Source organism: Astatotilapia calliptera, chromosome 3 (genome assembly GCF_964374335.1).
Source record: "Astatotilapia calliptera chromosome 3, fAstCal68.1, whole genome shotgun sequence".
Lineage (NCBI taxonomy): Eukaryota > Metazoa > Chordata > Actinopteri > Cichliformes > Cichlidae > Astatotilapia > Astatotilapia calliptera.
Window position 1 is genome coordinate 18,665,467 of NC_137424.1, and position 15,953 is coordinate 18,681,419.

General features: G+C 41.2%; 1 protein-coding gene and 1 long non-coding RNA gene across 2 annotated transcripts in view; one reads left to right on the forward strand and one right to left on the reverse strand.

The window, feature by feature from the left end:
- Positions 1-15,953, reverse strand: part of LOC145422992 (NACHT, LRR and PYD domains-containing protein 12-like) — a 436,730-nt gene that overhangs the window by 179,813 nt on the left and 240,964 nt on the right. The window lies entirely within an intron of this gene.
- On the forward strand, positions 421-889 carry LOC145426055 (uncharacterized). The gene is made up of 2 exons (XR_013906828.1): positions 421-556; positions 639-889. It is a non-coding gene; the product is annotated as an uncharacterized LOC145426055 (long non-coding RNA).

Genomic DNA, 15,953 nt, shown 5'->3' on the forward strand with positions numbered 1-15,953 from the left:
TATTATTTCATTTCATTTATTAACTTGTTTATTTTTCCATTTTCCTAAATGTTAATCGTGCTTAACTATTAAAGTAAAAATACAGATAGATAGGAAACTCTCTGAAAAGTCAAACTGTTCTCAGTGAGTTTATATATTTGCCAGAGGAAAGGTCAGAATCTGCATATCTGACCACTTTGAATCAATTTATATCTAAACAGAAATCAGTAAAAGTTCAAATCAGTTTATCAATATCCTCACTTATGAGGATATTGATATCCGTATAACTGGAGTTATTATAGATTTTCATACATGACATTTGTGAAAAAGGCGAGGGTGTCAGGGTCCCTGTGTCTACCCGGTCGCCTCAGTGTGGCTACATGTGTTTTTTTGTTTTGATTTTGTCCCCGCTCTCTCCCTCCCTCCTTCTCTCACTGCCTGGGCGGAGCTCATCTGTGGGCTCCTGCCCTTGGCCCACGCACCTGGTGACACCTGTGGCTCATCACCCAACAGTGTTCCAGTCCCCTTATAAGATGGCAGCCCTGTATTTCTCGTCGCTGGACCGTTGCCGACTCTCGTCAGTGTTAACCCCAGCTCAGTTCGTCCTCGTGTTTCCCTAGCGATCTTCTTACAGTAACCTTTTGCATCTCTGTGAATAGATTTCCCTGGACCTGCCCCTGTGTTACCTGAGCGATCAAGTGTGTGAGGATTGGAGCGAGCTTTTGTGTTTCTTGTGGAGTGTGAAGAGGAGCGTGGAGCGTGGATGGAGTGAGGACTTTGGAGCGTGTGTGGACTGCAAGTGTCTTTCCCCCCTCCTGTTCGTGTGTGGATTCCCGGAACCCGTCTTTTCCCCACTGTGTAAATAGATCACCTGGTGCTTCTGTAAATAAAAAACCTTTATTGTTCCCTACTCAGAGCCTACGCGTGAGTCCGTTCAGTCCCGTTGTGACAGAGGGTAAGGACGTAAATCGACTGGTAAAGAGGGACTGGTGAAGAGTCTGCAGCCGCAGCACCGATCCATCTGTCCACCTCCTGTTCCCTTCTCTGATCACTCGTGAACAGGACTGCGAGTTTTGTAACTTAATAAAAGCAGTAATTTGTTTGCCAGAGGGCCCCTTCCACGTCACACCCTGTTCTTTCCTTCTTGTCTTATATGAAAATTCACTTTGTGGAGCTTTTTGGGAAATTGTTAAACTTCAGGAAGATTCTGAACATGCCCCATCGTTTAGCCAGCTCTTTGGAGCTGAGCAGGTTCAGGCCTGTTGTTGTAAGTTTTATAAAACGATCTCATTTAAACGGATAATCCAGCTGAAGCTTCAGACAGCCGTCAGACAGTGAAACACTGCCATCTGCTGGACGCGAATAACAAAGACGCTGCTTTGACGGGTGAGGGAGTTTCAACAAGTCTGCAACGACTCAAGCATCAAACTACAGAACTATTCTAGCGGACATGGTGCTCTAATGACTGCTTCATTAACGCAGCTCAGAAAGGATCAAACATATCAATAAATCATAAAACACAAAACGTCTCTTATTGCCCAGGGCTCAGGAAGTGAGTGTGTTCCTTATAGCCCAACACGTTCTCACTCCCAACTCGTCAAACGTGTGACGCATGGTCAGGCTCCCTCTGCTTCACTTATGGACCATATGGACCACCAGGTAAGACCATTTAAACGGACAGCATTTATAGAATGACTATTAAAAGTCAGCGAGTGTCAGTAATGTTAATGTGGTTATGTTAGTAATACACCGAGTGCTAATATAACAGCTTTAAGATGCATTTGTAGATGTTATTACGTGTTTTACCGTCTTTATGGTGCTAGCTTAAAGTTACGGTGTAAACGTTAGCTTATATTGGAGGAAAGCTGTTACTGTTTAAACGATGTTAGCACAGAAATATTAGCTTCTGTCATGACTGATGAAGTTACTAGTTAATAAAGTTTCCAGTAAAGTGTTTAATCGCAGCCACAGACTGACAGCAAATATCTCGATTAGCTTCAGTGCATCTGTAATAAATATGTGCAAGTTTCAGTGCTTCGTTTAAACTGTATGATACTTATACTGACCCAGGGTCAGTGTAAAATACAATCCTAGCTGTGTGAACAAAGCCTGGCTGCTTTAATCCTGCATGACAAACCTCAGGATGCAGGTTATTATTACTCTTTCCTGCTGGCACACCTGTCACACCTGAGAGTCAGCTAGAAACTCACAGTGACGTGGACATCATGCAAAGACTGCCAGACTCTGTAATACTGCAAATGATCAGTGACTCAGGTTATCACTAAACTTTAAACGGCACCTCTGTGTCTCTGTGTGCTGAACATCTAGGATTGAGTCAGGCTGCATTGACTGTGGGACTTTAATGTGTTAAAAGCAGGTTGAAGACGGCTCAGAAACATTTGAAGATTAAAATTTAGCATTATGGCTGCTGGTGGTTTGTAAAGCCTCTACTCAGCTGTATTTTTTGTTACTAATTTATGTTTGTTGTTGTTTAACACAGATTTCAGAAGAGCAAATATGCTTAATAGTTTAACTAGATTTCATTTGTCAGTGTGGGACTGCTGAGTCACCTGAAGAACTCATTTCATTCATTCTCCACATGATGTTCATTTACAGAAATGTTTCACAGGAACTGATTTCTCCCAAAGGGTGAACTAGTGTGTTTCCATAGATTACCTCTGTATGAATGTACTTCTTAAATGAAGGCAAGTGTTTGTCCTTTTTTGTTCCTCAGGTACAGTACGTGATATCAAGGGCAGGCGGTCATCACTGGGGGTAGACAAGAAGCAGACGTACTTCCAAGAGGGAGCTGCAGTGAGGTCAGAGGTCAGAATCTGAAACAGCTCAGGTTTATATTTTAGAGGTTATAAAAAATCAAAATGTATTATTTAAAGAAACCTTTAAATAATAGTCATAATTATGATTATTATAAGAAATATCAAACATTTAAGTGGATTTTCTGTTACACATATCGTGTTAGCCCTGCAATAAACTGGCAGCCTGTCTTTGTCCTGTATCAGCTGGGATAGGCTTCATCCTCCTGCAACCCTGAATTGGATACATTGTATTCCAATTATGTAATCTGATCATTTACAAACTCAAGGTATCTAATCAAAATGTAAGTGATGCCGCCCTTGACAGACAGGGAGATTTTATTCCTCAAAGACCATCATCCAGTCGAAGTACTAGTTGCCACGTGGTCAGTGTTCTCACAACCATTGATTTTATCTCACAACTTGTTTTCACCAAAGAATTTCAGTAAGTAAATATTCTTCAATCTCTTTTCCCCCCAGTGTCTGCAGATCTGCATCAGTGTCCACGTGAAGAACCTAGTTATGTTGCCAGTGTCAACCCAACAAAAGGTACTTTACCTTCTTGTATATATTGTGATTCCTTTACTTTTATATTTGTTGTTATAGTTGAGTTAGGCAGGGCTTTTGTGCAGTCCTAAGAAACATACTGCCTAGAGTGTTTTTCACTTTGTGGAAGAGTTTCTTTATTTTTTTTCTGTTAGTGTGTGGAACTGAGGTGCTTCGTCAGGAGCTCCTTCAGTTGTTGGAGGATGGAGAAGAGGACGCAGCCATGACTTGTGAGACGTCGTCTGAGTCAGCTGCTACTCACTGGGCGATCAGAAACATGGTGTCCTTGCTAAAGTGGAAAGAGGCCAGGCCTTGTCTTATAGACAATATGTTAGCTACTCTGGATCCACAGTCACACCGTGTGTGTCAGTGTGGCAAACAAGTAGTTGTGAGGTGTCTGGACTGCCTGCCTCTTCCATTCCTTTGTGCTGACTGTGATATTGCAGTTCACACACGCTTTGTCCTGCACAGCAGAGAGGCAGTAACAGGAGGGTTTTTGCAGCCTTCATCAGAGTTTCACAATCCAATATGTACGGTTTTTAAGTCTTATGCATTTATTGCTATGTACTATGAGTGTGTGCTGTTATTGTATATTTATTGTGTATCATTTAATTTCCAATTCTTTTTATATATATTGTGTGTTTTTAATGTTAGTTCGGCTGTTGCCTGTGCAAAGACCAGACTGTGTGTGACTGCCCAGCAGGTAACGTTGAGGTTTCACCCGGTGCAATTGTGGCTCTTGTAACCATAAATGGTAAGTTGCTCTTTTGTCACACAGTACATACACAATAGATGTGTTTGCAGGTTTTATTGCAAATTGTACATTGCTACATTGTTTTGAATTACCCTCGGCCCGCAGTATATGTGGGCACCTGTCAAAGGTCATTTGGATTTACCAGACCGCTTTGAAAACAACATGGGAAAAAATGAATGTCTTTGTTGAGCCATGACTGGATTTCTCCTTATCCTTCCTAAAGGCCGTTATAACCTTGCACTGCCAGTGGTGAGCTGCACCAGCTGTGGCCTAATGTGGTCCCCCTCAGTTAAGGACTTCCAGGGTGGTGGATATTGGCCTGGCACCTTAAATTTCTGCACCCTGTTTTCAATGGATGTCTTTCAGTCTTTCTATGACATTAAGAAGCTGCAGCAGGGATGTCACTTAAGGCCTTTGTCAAAGTGCTGGATGAACGAACAGCCCATTTTGGAAGGGTGAGTTTCTAAATTTGTCAAGTTTAAGGAAATTGTGCAAATCAATGTTTATGATGACTGTCCGTGAATATTCTGTTGTTTGTCCTCTACTTAAAAGACTGGCCGAATATCAGCTGATGCCTTCAGCAAAAGTTTCTTGGAGTGGAGTGCTGTAAAGTGTGAGGTGGACAGGATGTGCAAGGAGCCATGCTTTAGCTGCCCTGCCTGCACTCCAGACATGCTCGCCGTCTCAGTTGATGGAAACTGCAAGCTTTATCGCTTTCAATCAAATGCAAGGTACGTTATGCATTGTGTACATAAATCAAATATGGATTTGTACAAAAATTGTATTTTGATGTTTCTTTTCAAACAACTGTCACCGTGTTCGTTCAGCACTTCAGAGCAGGGGAACTTTGAAGGTGTCTTCATTGAGAAAGATGAGGAAGTTGCTGAGTTTGTGAAATACATCCAGAGACACACAAATGATGTAAGATACACATATATATCAGTGCTGTCAGCGTTAATCTTGTTAAAATGACGTTAACGCCATAACCATATACTCATACGTGTGTGTGTGTGGATACATATTTGGATGGGTGGATATTTATTTTGTTTTTCTCTTGGTGTTGTCGTAATACTATTTACTTGACTTTATCTTAATGTGTACTTCATTTTGAGTAGCTCACACTTGGATGTGCGAGGTATACTGCAGCTTGTAGTCTTGGATACGTTTAAGACATTTTGTTATAAGGTTGAATGAATTCAGCAGTCATGTATTGTGACCTCCTTTCTATAGATCAAATGGGGAGGTGCGTTTCAGGATGGGGCCGGTTCTACAGTTGGAGAAGAGGTGGAGCAAGTAAACAGTTTCCTGTCTAGGGCGGCCATCACAACGAAGTACATGTCTAAAGCAGGTGTGTGTCTGTGTGTGAGATTCCACTCAGTCTCCTGCTCATTCATTCTTATTTGTATACTAACTGAAATGCAGGGCGAACAGACATGCTGAGCCTCCTGGCTTTGGGCTGGAACAAAAGGAAAGTGGAACAACTGGGCCGCACTTTGAGCCAGAGATATCTAAAGGTCATTTTTTCAACACCCATTTTAATGTGTGTGGTAATGGGGGGGAAACACCAGTACTCTAAAAATGTCCATATGAATGACATTTATTAATGTATTCTTAGATCATAAGGATCCTTAGAGAACAAGTGGAGAGCCTGAATGCGAGCAGAAATGAGCTGGGTGTGGATGACGACACACTGCAGCAATGGGCTGAAGGTGAGTCTCAATATAATGCACTCGTGTATAACAACAGGACCCACCATGGCCTCATTAAAGAACTTAGAGTTAAGATCTTTCTGACAGTGTCAACAAACAATGAAAAATAAGCTTGTAAAAGCAGAATTGATGGCAGAGTTGTTGCGTTTGATCAAATTGGATTGGACCTGGGTTGAAGTGATGTCGTACTAGTTGGTTTTATAAAGCTGAACACCAACATACTTGTTATCTCATGATAATGCAGCACATGAAGGCTCCAGATGTCTTATAATGAATATCATCAAGTCAGTGATTACAGAGTCCACTGTAGTTTGGTGACTGTTACTCATCCTGTGTTCTGATTAATATTCCTCTCACTTTGAAACGGATCAAACTGATGGCAGCCTTGGAGCGTTGCAGGCACGAGTAGAGGAGCTTGTCGTCATCATCAGAGTGCGAACACAAAGTCTTTACAGACAAAATGGTGTCACAGTTTCTTTGAAACGGACCGTTTGATGCTCAGTTTGTACAGCTCGTACAGCTACTTTGTAAACAGAATAAAATCAGATCCAGGTTTGTTTAAGCTGGATGTGATTTGTTCTAGCAAACGAATTGATGAGTGTAGATTAAAATGTAAATATATGCATTATGTGAAGGTGTTCCTTTTTATGATTATTTACAGATAGCAACAAGAGGCGACACAGAATTCACAAGGTCATCTTAGATGAGAAGAAACGCTTGGCGGCTGCTGTTGACGACTACAACAAGGAAACAAGCAACAAAGCAAATCGTATCCAGTGATGCCCTCATGCAGAGCGACGTTTGGCCCTGGCAGAGCACAAGTGAACGTAAGCTCTTGATTTCTAAATATCCTTTTTAAACAAACTCCCAGTATCTGAGCAGCAGTTGAATGTTTTGTTCTTGAATCATAATATGCTGCTATGTTTTCCCATCTGATGTTGTTAAACTGCAGCTGCTGCTGACCTCCGGACAAAGAGAAAGGTCTTTGAGAAGGTGATGGCTGTGAGGCGCCTGAGAGAGGAGGAGATGATCCTTTGCAGGGAGATGCAGCATCACTGGACAGTGTTGCGAATGCGATCTGTGGTGTTGGGGACAATCTCCTCAGACTGTAAGCACATCTTTTATTTATTTATACATTTGGTGATGAATTGATTGAAAATAATAGCAGATGCTAAAGTCTTACTGGATCTTTTACCTATATTTGGGTTGCTAGCTAACACTGCCTTCTCCCTTAAAAAAAGTTTATTACATGATCCTAACTCCTTGTGTTTATGAGGTGAGTTTTTTTGTCTGTTTGTTTGTTTTACTTATATTTAATAGTTTTGTTGTTTTTACAGCCTCCCTTGTTGGCATGTCGGAGGATGCACAGAAAGGACTCCATAGCCTGGTTTAAAAACAAAGTGAACTGAAAGCTGAAACGCTCAAAGTAAAGGACGTGTACAAGAGAATCCTCAGCCACCAACCACTCCTGGAAATGGACTCAGAGGAGGAGGAGGACGTTTCAGACGATGAGAGTGATTTGAGCACTTCTGATGAAGACTGATTGTGTCATCATTGATGTTATGTTTGCTAGAATAAAAAGTTAATCACATCTGTTTAATGTGATTTTTATAATGTCTGTTTTAGAAATTGCTTATCAACAGACATTTTACATGTTGAGAAGAAAAATGTAATTCCCTTGGTGCAGTTGTTTACCCTGAATCATTCTTTCCCATCTAATTTAATGACTCGTGCACATGTTCAGATACAATAACATAATTGAATTCATGGGATGCTTTCTGGGCTGCTCAAATTACCACAAAATGTAAAAGCACCAGGCAGCACACTCACAAGGACATGTTTTGTTCAGTGTTTTGTTGAAGAAATCAACAAGTACAACTGAGATGTTTGCTGTAGTGGTGTGTTTGTTAAGAAGCATGCCAGCACACTGGTGAACTGACAGTCCCAGAATGCACCCGAGCCAGTGACTCGCCCCAGAACAAATGACATTAATTATCTAGAAAGACAACCGTGATCAAAGACTAAGTAAAAGAGTAGGAAACAAAAGATAAGGAAAGGTACTGTGGGGTAGGAAAGAAAGGCCAGAGCTGTGCAAAATGACCTCCAGCAGGCCACAAATATGCACGTCTGCTCAAACGGTCAGATACTGACTCCATGAGGGTGGTATGAGGGCTCGACGTCCACAGGTGGGGGTTGTGCTTACAGCCCAACACCGTGCAGGATGTTTGGCATTTGCCAGAGAACACCAAGCTTGGCAACTTTGCCACTGGCGCCCTGTGCTCTTCACAGATGAAAGCAAGTTCACACTAAGTACTTGTGACAGAGTCTGGAGACATATTGGAGAACCTTCTGCTGCCTGAAACATCCACCAGCATGATGGTTGGGCAGTGGGTGACTAATGGTGTGGGTGGCATTTCTTTGGGGGACCGCACAGCCCCCCGTGTGCTCGGCAGAGGTAGCCTGACTGCCATTAGGTGCTGAAATTAGATCCTCAGACCCCTTGTGAGACTAAATGCTGGTGCGGGTGGCCCCGGGTTCCTCCTAATGCAAGACAGCGCTAGACCTCATGTGGCTGGAGTGTGTCAGCAGTTCCTGCAAGACGAAGGCATTGATGCTGTGGACTGGCCCGCCCATTCCCCAGATCTGAATCCATTTGAGGACATCTGGGACATCACGTCTCACTCCATCCACCAACTGCACCACAGACTGTCCAGGAGTTGGCAGATGCTTTAGTCCTGGAGTCTGGGAGGAGATCCATCAGGAGACCATCTGCCACTTCATCAGGAGCATGCCCAGGTGTTGTAGTGAGGTCATACAGGCATGTGGAGGCCACACAGACTACAGAGCCTCATTTTGACGTGTTTGAAGGACATTACATCAAACCAGATGAATGATTCTGTATTGCACTGATCAAGGAACCAACCCAATAGGAGCTAAAGGCATCCTCTTCACATTACTTAACATAGTGAGTTTATACTATGTTTAATGTGCATTTTCTTCATCAGTCTAGAACATAACATGTTAGCGCTCCCTGGTTCTTTTTGGAGACAGATCCTGAGACAGCAGGCAGCTTTGGAGAACTCATGCCAGCTGTGGTCATTAAGGAAAACTTTGATTTAATATTGATTTCATGACAACTATCCTCAGGCACATATTCCTGGATATATACAATGACACGAGTAGACACTAACCCCCAGCAGTCTGGTGCTATGACAGCATAACTAAGGGCTGACCTGAACCAGCCCCAACTATAAGCTCTATAAAGAAGTGAAGTCTTATGCCAACTCTTAAAAGTCTTGACCATGTCCACCTCCAAAACTCATAATGAACTTTGGAGGTGGACAGCTATCAAGCTCCTCACAGAGGAGCAGCTTGACAGCTAACAGCTCCCAATTTACTTTAGTCCAAATACATGAATTCAAATTGAGGTGATAAATATTTATCAACAGTATGAATGTCTGTTCCCGTCCAACAAAGTTGTTACTACATACCATGTTGAGCAGGGCTTCCACTTGACTTTAACTTCTTCTTTTTCCTGAAAAACATGATATAAACAAACAATTAATTCAGAAAGACATGCAGGTTGCATACAAAAAGGAGCCTACAAACATTTGTGTACTGTTGAATGGCTCAATATATTATACAGTTAGTTTACAAAAACATAAGAACCACTACAATGCTTGTACTGCCAGCATCGAGTGCATGTCAGCAAAGCAACACTGCTTACATTGTGGCTCACAAGCTCCACTCCTTTTCATCAAAACCAAAATTTTATCTACATTCTGTTTTTTACACTTTAAATCCCAGTTAGGTTAAATATTACCAGTAGCTTTTCAGATAAAACAGTAATAAAGTCCTAATGGTTTCATAAATCTTCATATTTTTTTTCATATAAGCATCGGGGACAAGGCTGTCTTGCAACTGTTGAGGTCACTAGTGTGCGCCCTATTTCTTCCAGGATCACTCTTCATTTGTAGGTTTTAGTGGACTCCTACTACTGTGAAGTGGTTTTCATGGGACAGGGGCTTGTATTCCAAGATCTGGGAGATTGTAGAAATGAGCTGTGATGCCCTTCTTGCCATCTTTCCAGAAATATAAGTGATCTGGAAGCTGTTAGGCTGACTTACAGCAGCAGCACTTTCTGCACCTGCAGAAACTCCAGGACACATTTACTAACAGTGTTTGTTGCTGTGTGTGCTGCAGCTGCAGCTTTGAATTTCTTTTGAGAGCTAATATTTTGGCTTTGGTGTCTTGTTATGAAATGTACAAGAGTAAGAGTGTTAGCATGTGTGTCAAAGCTACGTTTGACTGGGAAACTCAAAGCTCAATAACCTGTATCAACAACAATTCACTGCAGCCTGTGTAATATTTGATGCATCATAATTTATTCCAGTCTATCTTGCAAATACATGTTTGCGTTGCAATGTCATGCACAACACACACAACTATTAGAGCCTTAAGATCAAACCTGCGTCATTCTTTTGGTCCACTGCAGTGTAGCAGTCAAACAAGGAGAAGTGAAGTGGCCCCAAATGGCCAGGATAGAGATCAGAGGGTTAATGCGTAAAATGCATAAAAATATTATTGATTACAGGATAATACATTAATGTTAATATCAACAATAAGCTTTTTACTCTGAAGTTACAAGTATAAACAATGCTGTTGCATTTACACTTACATTTTTTACTATAAGTATGGAAACAAGTGAACAGCATTTTATAATAAGTTTAACTGGAATTCTGTACACTGAAAAACAAACAACAGATAAAAAACACAAACAAACAGCCAGTGCCTTCATCTGTCCATTAAATGTCAAACATCGCTTTGACCTGTAGTCTCTGCTCGTCAGCACATGCTTTTAAAAAGAGCTCCATGTCCTCTGCAAACTGAAAAACAAAGAGGAAGAAGTCCCTCTACACAAAAACACTGTGGATGACAAGCCAGGCAAACATCTATTGACCTGTTTGAATGCCTCCTCATCATGTGAGCCTTGAAGTTTTTTTGTAAGAAGACTAAGACCACAGTGAGGACGTTTCATTTTCATGGACTTTCCACAAGCCCCAGTTTCATTTAGCACAGAGGGTGGAGCACATGAATGTTCTACCCAAGATTCAGGAAATGGTTTAGATGCTGGAGACGAGACATGGAGAGGGAGACGAGGCTCCACGGAGAGTTCAGTGGGGAGCAGTCCTGAATGCTGACATGACAATAATTGCCTTGCCATATCCCCACGCTGTATGACTGTCATGTTACAGAAGGGCAGTGAAAGTGCACCGGCACATCATTTTGTCTGTAAGAGAGAAAAAAAGAAAAAACATGTAATTTAAATGTAGTTGTATAGAATGCAGTCAGTTTATCTAACAATCAGATTGTACATATTAACAAAAATATCCAAGCCGTCCTCAATAATGAAAGCAAAATGGTGTGGATCACAAGAGCTGTCAGGAAATGTGGTGAACAGGAAAAATATTTAATGAAAACACTTTTTTCTCTCGCTGATGAATGAACTGAACTGTACAATGTGAAAAATAACTTTTAAGTCAACAAAGACCTGCAGAGGTGCTGAAAAGAAGTGCATATTTATGACTTTAACTATGAGGTATATTTAATACCAACATACCTTTGAAAGGCAAAGCACTTTGAATGTGTCCATTTATATGCTGCTCAATCTTTGCCCTGACAGCAGGGCTGAGAGTGGGGCACAGAGGGCAGTGAAACAGCCAACACGTGGTGCATTCCTGCAATTCTGGCCTGGAGGCAGAACTCCAATTTGATATTTGCATCTAAAACAGAGAGAAAAACAGATAAACACCATATACACATTTAAGTTCAGGTTTTAGCAGAAATAACACGTTACAGTTAGCATGTAAGAGATTTGGGAGAAAATTCTTTACAAAAACATAATTTACAAGAAACTTTTATTTGTGACATACGTATCTATTGACATATAAAAGACAATTGAACAAAGGCTAACTAACATCTGGGCAATAAAACAGAATAAATAGAGAATATTAGTATTTATACATATATAAAACTCTCTGTGACGACCTTTACAATGTTTTTGCAGGTGGAATGAGAGACATGAATAAAGTGCAATATGCAGTAAATGGAACAATGTGCATTGATGTTACAGATCGTGAAAAGTAGTGAAGTGAATTTGTTCATAACAAGCAAAAATCAAATACGTTTGAAACTGACCACTAAATGCTAACCAGAGGTGTCAAAAGTGCACATTCTTACTAAAGTTTAGATGCCTCGGGGGTCTGACCGTTGTTGTAGCGCTAACAAAGTGCCAACATAATCAGTGTAAGCAAACTAGATGATTCCTACAATTATATAATTATTAACGGCAAATTTAGACATGAAAGACTCTGTAACAACCTTTACGATCCACTTGCAAGGTTTCCACAGTCGATGGCTGTATCCCAATTCAGGGTCTGCAGCCTTAAAGTTCGCAGCCTCAACGGTCCATGAACTCTGAACATCTGAACTCTGAAGCATGAACTCTGTGTCAAAGATTCAAGTTGCAGTTATTTATATTTCCTATCACCTTAAATCTTCACTCAAAGACACTCAAGTATCTGTGACAGTGTGTATATAGATGTATCATATATAAGAGAGAAATATTGTTATTTTAATATGTTGGCATTACTAAATGTGGCTCAGTGCTTACATATATGTGTAAAAAGCAAATGTACGAGCTGTGATAACTGTGTCTGATAGAATGAAGAGTAGACTGATAAATGAAATATTCCTTTATTGGGTGAGAAAATCAGACCATGTCATAACTGCTTTAAGTCATACAGAATAGACATCAGAGCCTTAAACAGGCTGACTTCTGCTAAATGGGTCAAACTGGGCAGAAAGTCTACAAACACATAACATCCTTATAGAATATGATGTAACACTATAGATCAACTTAGCTCAGAATATATAAAGCAAATAAACAATTACAGCAATATGATGCAACAAACACAGCAGTGCTACTGATCCAAAATACTCAAAGCTTCATAGAACTGAAACAAACGTTTATTTTTAGCTCCATTCTGCTGCTGATACAGACTTTAGGTTTCTGAACATTAAACTTGTTGCTGCCTTTCATAGTGTGTAACTTGAAGGCCCTGAGTACTTTCTCCCACACTGAAAACACTGGGAGGATAACATTATTTGAACATTACCTAATAAGACTGATTCAGGACAGACAGTAATGTTAAACTTTCCTAGCAGTCCTTCACAAACAGGGAACAGTCTGTCTATTCTCTCCATCTGTCAGCTGCTGCTGGCTCTTCCTCCTCCTCTTCCTCACACACTGCTGAGTTTGTCCTGGTGGATCATCAGGGCTGCAAAGCCTCACAGATGATGTGCAGCAGTGGGTCCCTCAGTCTGTCCTCACTCTGGACACTTGCAGTCGTCACACATGGAAATCAAATGTGTGATAAGGTGCAGGATTCAAACACAAGTGTGACTTATAAACACATGTTCATACTTTTATTCCACAATCAGAGAGAAAGAAACAGAGAGAGAGTGCAGGACCATAGCTGGACTCGCCATCGGGCATACCGGGCATTTGCCCGGTGGGCCGCTGGCGATTTTTTGCTTTTATGGGCCGATCGATTTTTTTTTTTTTTTGGAAGGGTATAAATAATGAAAGGTGTTGGATTGGCCAATTGGTCATGATCGACTCTGGGCTGGACCAATTACAGCCGAGGAGGGCGGATGCACCCTCCCCCTTGTTTAGCAATCTTATAAATGAACTAAAGAAAATGGAGAACAAAAAAAGGAAAGAAGGTGCAGAAAAAATTAGGGCCAAAAAGAAACAAGCCCTTCAGGCAGACGCTGCCAAATGTGTAAAAATAACTGAATTGTTTGGCGGTAGCTGTGGCATAGCTTCCACAGATTTAGCAACATCAGCAAGTGGTGGAGGCCAGCAGGTGGATAAGGGAAAGGGGAGGCAAGAGGAGGAGAGACCCGAGGCGGCCGCCGGTCATAGTGGCAGAGGAACTGAACTTCAGGTAAGAAGTTATGACCTGCTGTCTATCTGTGTCAGATATAAACCAAGTTTAGTTGTAGTTTGTTTTCGTTGTGCTGACTTTTTACAGTCGCTTAGAATAACTGGTACTAGCTAGCATGACGGAGTTTATATACTGCTGGGCGGGTGCTATGAAGTTACTGATAGTAAATTTTATTTTATGCTTAAGGTTAGTTTCTCAAACTCCTCAAAATCTTAACAAATTGTGCCAATCCTTACATGTTGCACCAGGCTGATTTATCATCAAAAGTGGAGAAGTCTGTGACAGAGGAGACAGAAGAGCAGCAGAGAGAGATGGAGCAAGAGAGAGAAATAAAAGAGCAGGAGATGGAGATGGAGATGGAGAGATGACTTTATGTCATCCATGAGGGATGCATTTGACATATGTTTCACATATTATAGCCCAACAAGTTACTTATAGCAATTTAAATACGAGCAATCACTTTTTGGCAGACAATCACTTTTTGGCACAACACCGGCTATTTTTTGTGTTTCTTTTTATCGCTCTGTAGCTGAGTTCAATTGAAAGCCTGCATGCGCTAGTACCTCTTGCCACAAGTTCCCAGAATCCTTTGCGGTTTTTACCCCTGAATGACGTCACATTTTTGGTGGGCCGGTCTCTAGTCAAAATGCCCGGGCCGATTTTTTGTCCCAGTTCAGCCCTGTGCAGGACAGACAGACAGGTGACAGTCTCAGGTGTACACACTGCTACACAACAGCACCAGAGAAGGAGGATTTAGTGTTTGTGTTATTACGAGTGCTAAACAAGAAGAGTTCCAGATGGTGCAGTGGACACATGTGTGACTGCTGTGATTAAAGCATCTTTCTTTCAGCTTAACGAGTGAACCGTCAGCTCGTTCAAACACACGTTAAAGTCCGTTTGGCTCGACACCACCGAACAGAGGCAGCAATATAACATAGCTAACATTAACAGTGCAGTGAATCCTGCTTGTGCCGTGATATTCAGGACTGCAAACCGAGCAGCATCACTGACTTTCAGCTTGTTGTGTTTGTGGATATATGACTGACTTTAATTATCCACAAAATCATCACATTCTCTGTAGGATTAAGGTCGACTATTGAACAGCGTATATTTTAAAGTAAAGGCTTTAAAACCAAGTAAACGCTGAAAGTACAAACATCACTAATGTCACATAACTTTGCCAACATGTGGCCAACAGGAATGTTTTAATGTTCTTCATTATTAAACATTTGCACATAAATAAGTGACATAATATTCAGTACTTACTTCTGAAAGTTTACTCTTCAGCCGCCCCTCTTCCGCCGTTTTCTTTCGGCAACATTATCCACACCCACCGCCGCGCCGTTCTCTCAGAACTGAAGAAACTTCTTGGATAAAATGTCTTCAAGAAATTTAAAGCAGTTCAGACGCTTTTCTTTCCCAGCTCCTCAGACTGTCCACCCTGTTAGCTTGGTTAAGCAGCCATGAAGAGTAGAAGGCCAAGTATGAGTTTCAAACAATAAACACATTTATTTTTAAACCCTGCAAATAAACAACATTAACATCAAAAGTTTTACATTTCCTAAATGTATCCCACAATCTGAATATAACACCCACTTCCCCACGTTTGATCCGCTGTGTTAAATATGATTAAGAACAGAATGCAATCATTTGCAAATCCTATAAACCAGTATTTTAAACAAAGTGAGAAAATGAAACATTTAAAGAAAAATATTAGCCCATTTTGAATTTGATGGCAGCATCCTCTCTCCAAAAACTAAAGGCTTTACGATGTTTAGTGCTGGACCATGTTGGTTAATGTGTAAACTCAACAGTTTCCATTTTGATTAACCTGACCAACATCTAACATAGAACACCTTTGAAGTGGACCTCGCAGCCTGTGGATAACTTCAAACACGTCGAGGTCTTCAGAGGCTGAACTTTGACCCAGCATCACAACGAGCGCCATAAACACTTGTTACGGTTATTAGAAGGAAGCCAGCCTTTAGACATCCCCACAATGACATTGTGACCAAGGGTCTGTTGCATGATTTTTAACATGGCTACAATGTGTCGTCTGCTGAGTCATCGTTTAATACAACAACGTACTGAAAGAGAGCATTCAGCATCTGACTGAGCTGGACTAACCTTCCCTTTCAAA